Source organism: Thermobia domestica, chromosome 10, assembly GCF_964235325.1.
Source record: "Thermobia domestica chromosome 10, izTheDome1.hap1.1, whole genome shotgun sequence".
Classification (NCBI taxonomy): Eukaryota; Metazoa; Arthropoda; class Insecta; order Zygentoma; family Lepismatidae; genus Thermobia; species Thermobia domestica.
In genome coordinates, this window is record NC_137463.1 from 232769647 (window position 1) to 232774751 (window position 5105).

Consider the following 5105-nt stretch of genomic DNA (forward strand, 5'->3'; position numbering starts at 1 on the left):
TGGCATCTGTCGCCGATCATTTGAACGTGAATATGTAATACTATGAAATGTACTATGAAACAAAGTAAATAGACGCGCGTCATTTTGTTATAAAATATTACATGACGAGCGCATTTTATCTAATCCCAAAGTGTTATCGACGAATATATACAGTCACAAGAGCACTCTGATTAGCCAAATTAAAGACAAACTTCTTATACCTCTACAAGCGATTTATACCTCTACGAACGATTTGTACCTTTTCTTCATCGCCTCCGTGGCCAAATTGGAAGAGCACGTTCCTAGTAATCCAAAGGATGCTGGTTCGCGCCCACTCCGGGTCGCTTTTTTTAACTTCTTAAAAGTGTTTTGTAGACTCACCTTAATGTAAACAAATTACACCTATAGGCGATTTAACATATCTTGAGGGAGTAATTTTGTTGTCCATTGGCGTTTCGTCGCGTCTTTGCCGCTGGTGCTATAATTTTCTAAAGGGAAGTGGGGCCACCTCAGAACGTCACTGTGGGACCGCTAATTTATGGCGAGATTTCTCTAGTTGCCCATCGGTGGCCCACCGATGCTTGCGGCATAGGGTAGTAGTTACGGAAGATACAAATATAACTTCCTATTTCTACACATGTTGATACAGTTCAAAGAATGCGAAAATAGTGTCTGCCGTCTTTACTTTGGAAATTAGAAGTTAAGATGACGAAGAATAGTAATGTAAATCGAGACCATCGTTAAAAACGATGAGGTAGGCTTTGTGTATGGAAAATATCACAAGAACGTTTTGTGATATTTCCTCATTGACGAAGGTCTATATAATTTGTTTTGTTGTAAAGAAGGAAATCTAGAGTAAATCATTGTGACACTCACATAAGGAACGTCTCCTTATACGAGCATTAGTATCTTGTGTATAGTCTTACAAGCAACGATTTTTAATTAGTTAATAGTTTGAATGGAAGCTCAAGTGACGCAGTAGGTAAGTGATTAGAGCATTGAATTTCTATTCGACGGACCCAGGTTCAAACTTCAAATGTTTCAATTTCAATACATACTGAGTGTGACAAGCAAGATCTCTCCAGAAAGAAAAAAAGGTTGGAATGAAGAAAACTGGAGAAGTTCTGTCAATGGAAACAATGATTTGCAAACTTATTTCCGGCAGTTGTTCTAGATTTGATATTTCCACCTACTTTCAAGCATTTTCTGATTCATACGTGGTCAGTGTTTTTATTTCTTTGATCCTGCAGAATATAATGGAACAATACATTACATTAGGCACGTAGTCAAGGGAGGGTCCGGACGCCCCTTCAAAACCAAAAATGAAAAAATTACGGAAGGATGAAACAAAATGAAATGAGAAAAAGAAGGATCGCGTTAAAATTTTTTTTAAAAAATTAGGAGGTTTTTGGTTACTCTTTCTTATGAGGAGATTTGTATTACTTTCAATACATAGTGGCGAGGTAAGCGAGATATGGTGGAAGAGTCCGGGAATTTGAAATTTCTAGAAAAGTTACGGAATTCTCAGAATTTCTGCTACTAGTCAGGGAGATTTCAAGCTTCCGAAAGTATAGTACTGTTGTGTAACAGCGTGGGCATTTTTTAATATAATTTTTCATCACATCCTTGCAGTATGAAACGTGTTATTGCAAAAACAATTATCTACTGCTCCTTTAACCTGTCATTTGGAACAGACACTAGTTGACGGAATAATAAAAACAAAAATTTATGGGGAAAGAAATGTCTGTTAACATTTGATTCAACAGGCAAAGGAACGCAGATATTGTAAAATATTTTACAATACATTATTGAGTGTATGCCTTTTACAATAGTGAATACGTATTTTTATAATAGTTGAAGTCATAATGAAAGGAAAATTGTTATATTGGAATGGACAGAGGAAGAACGTAAATATTGTAAAATCTTTTTCAACACGTTTGTTTTTATTTTACTCGAGATTTCTTCATAGTTTGTTATTAAAATACTTACCAACATATCCTCATTTTATTGTCCTAACAAACCAATATATGTTGATAGTAAAGTAGTTTAGATTGATCGAGCTCCTGAATATTCAGATTTTAATGTTACGCTCCCTCTCTCCCCTCCGTTACGAAATCATGGCTAAACGAACCAATATATATATATATGTTCCAGTTAAATAGTTTAGAATGATCGAGCGCCTGGTGTGATGACCACAGTACTTCATGTCACAGACCCCCCTTCACGAAATCCTGGCTACGTGCCTGATTACATACATTGCAATATTGAGATTAATATACGGGGTTCATTGGACAACACGCTCTGAACAATAGAGATTCATCTCAGAATGGAGAAATGTTTCGTGCGACAAATACAATTTTACTTTCATAAAGTTCTGACTCAGTGCTACCAACTGCTGGCCGAGAAAAGTTACGTGTAAGTTGGGTTGCACCTGCCCAGGCGTTTTACAAACTGCAACTTACCTAGACCCGAAGTATTGGAATTAGAGCACTTAGGGGGAGGATACTTTTCCTGATGGCTGTACAGTGCTCCAGTTTTTGCAGACCTGTTAAAAAAACCTGGAGAATTCCTCGCACCACCGTTCGTAGCACTACCCTTATCAGATTAAAAATGGGGTATTTTCAAGTGTTATTTGAGTTTGTGAAGTAACTACCGATAGTAGACATTGTAAAATCTGGGAAATGAGGAGTATCTAGATATTGAAATCATAGATTATGCGATGTCAGATGTATTTGCAGTACTTGATGGACAGGTGAATTCTCTGGAAGGAACAGAATTTCTTTCTTTTCATTTTTTCTGCATTACGCTTTTAGTTTTGTAATGCAGACATTCTGCATTAAATGTCTAACTTTTCGGCAGGGAAAATGGGAAATGAGTGTTACCACTCCATTGACCGTTGCTTGTTTAACCCTGGAACCGTACACCTCAGTTTCTGTTACATTAACTATACACTGGGGTATTGGGTGCCCCCAAAAATAACAACTCATTGTCTCATGGAAAAAATTTAATTTGTTTTGAAAAACTCCTTTAACATATTCTTTAGATCTCAAACTTATGCAAAAACATACTTTTACATCCCAGACAACACGTATGTGTACGGCACATGTGCACTATCCATGCATAAGCCGTACATGTGCATTTGTGTGGATGATGTACACATACATAAACCGTGCTTAAGCCGTACATGTGAATTTGCGTGGATGAAGCACACATACATAACCCGTACATGTGTATTTGCGTGGGTTACGCACACGTACATAAGTCGTGCATGTGCATTTGCATGGATGAAGTACACATTTATACTGTACAGGGTGAGTCATAAGTCTCCATACAAGATGACTAATGATTATTTTTTATTTTTCAAGTAGTAAGTCCCCATACAAGATGACTAATGTTATTTTTCATATTCCAGGTAGTAAGTTTCCATACAAGATGACTAATGTTTATGTTTTACGTATTTTCCAAGTAGTAAGTCTCCATACAAGATGACTAATGTTTATTTTTTTAAGCGAAAGAATGCCACTTACGAACTAAGAACGTATTGACATCATTCTGTTGGCTGGTAGTGGTACCACGCGTCATGTAGCACATGCGTTCAATGAAACACAAAGAACGCAGATAACCCATAACACGGTGGCCAAACTCATTCAGAAATTCCAGAGGACAGGTTCTCTGGCCCACGAACCTCGATGTGGAAGACCGAAGACTTCAACAAATGAAATTACGTCAACGATGGTGCTGGCAGCGATGGTCAAGAGTCCGAAAAAGGGAAAACGACGCCTCTCTGCAGAAATTGGTATCAGCCAAAGCAGTGTCATGCGTATCTTGTACTAACAAGTGGCACCCATTCAAGCTACAAATGTTGCAGAAGCTGTCAGAAGACGATCCTGATCGTAGGCAGAGTTTTGTGTATGGGCACTAAACATGTACCATAGTGATTATGATTTCGTTAGTACCATTTTTTTAGATGAGGCAAATTTTTATGGTAGTGGTGAGGTGAACAGGCAAAAAGTGAGGTACTGGAGTGATACCAACCTACATCGGATGTCTGAGTGCAAACAGCAAGGAGCAGCGAAACTCATGGTGTGGTGCGGGATATGGGTAACAGGATTGTTGGCCCTTTTTTCATTGAAGGAAACTTTAATGCCAAAGGGTATCTTGACATGTTGAAAAATGACATCTTCAAGCCAATCTTGGATGAGAGTAGGGACTTCCCTGCATTTTTCACCAGGATAGAGCACCACCCCACTTCAGCATTGAAGTGCGCCGATGGCTGGACCAGCAGTTTCCTGGGCATTGGATCGGTCGACGTGGTCCGGTGGAGTGGCCACCAAGGTCACCAGACCTCACCCCCATGGATTTCTATTTGTGGGGCCACCTGAAATCGATTGTGTACCAGGAGAAAATTCGAGATTTGGATCATCTTAAACAAAGAATCAGTGCAGCTTGCAAACAAGTAACAAGTGCAACATTGACAAATGTTCGTCGGAATTGGAGTGCCTGTCATCTTGTCTCGACATGCAAGGGAAACATGTGGAACATTTTATAACTGTAGTGTAGTATTATCATAATTTGTATGGAGACTTATGACTCACCCTGTATAACCCGTGCTTAAGTCGTGCATGTGCACATGTGGATTTGCGTGGATGAAGGATACATTTATATAATCCGTGCTTAAGCCGTTATGTACACATGTGCATTTGTGTGGATGAAACACACTTATATAACGCGTGACTAAATCGAGCATGTGCAAATGTGCATTTGCGTGGATGAAACACATTTAATAGGCTACTGCACGTGTGTATGATACGTCCAAAATAGCGTGCAAGTGTATAGTTTTACTTTCATTTTCCTAGTATTTAAAACATGCAATATGGCCATAGTATTTTTAATTTAAAGTCGTCGTTTTTCCTCCAGGCGGTGTTATAGAGACTTTTGGGCGAATGACAGCTGAATGACTGTAAAAACTACATAACATCCACTGAGCTAGGATATAAGATCAACAGGTGGCAGCACTGTACTGATGTAACTACTGTCAGACAGTTCAAAGGTTTACAAAATTATTTTCGTGACCGATTACAGCAGAACTTATTGTGTTAATTGTTCCTTGGCAAACATGTCAAATA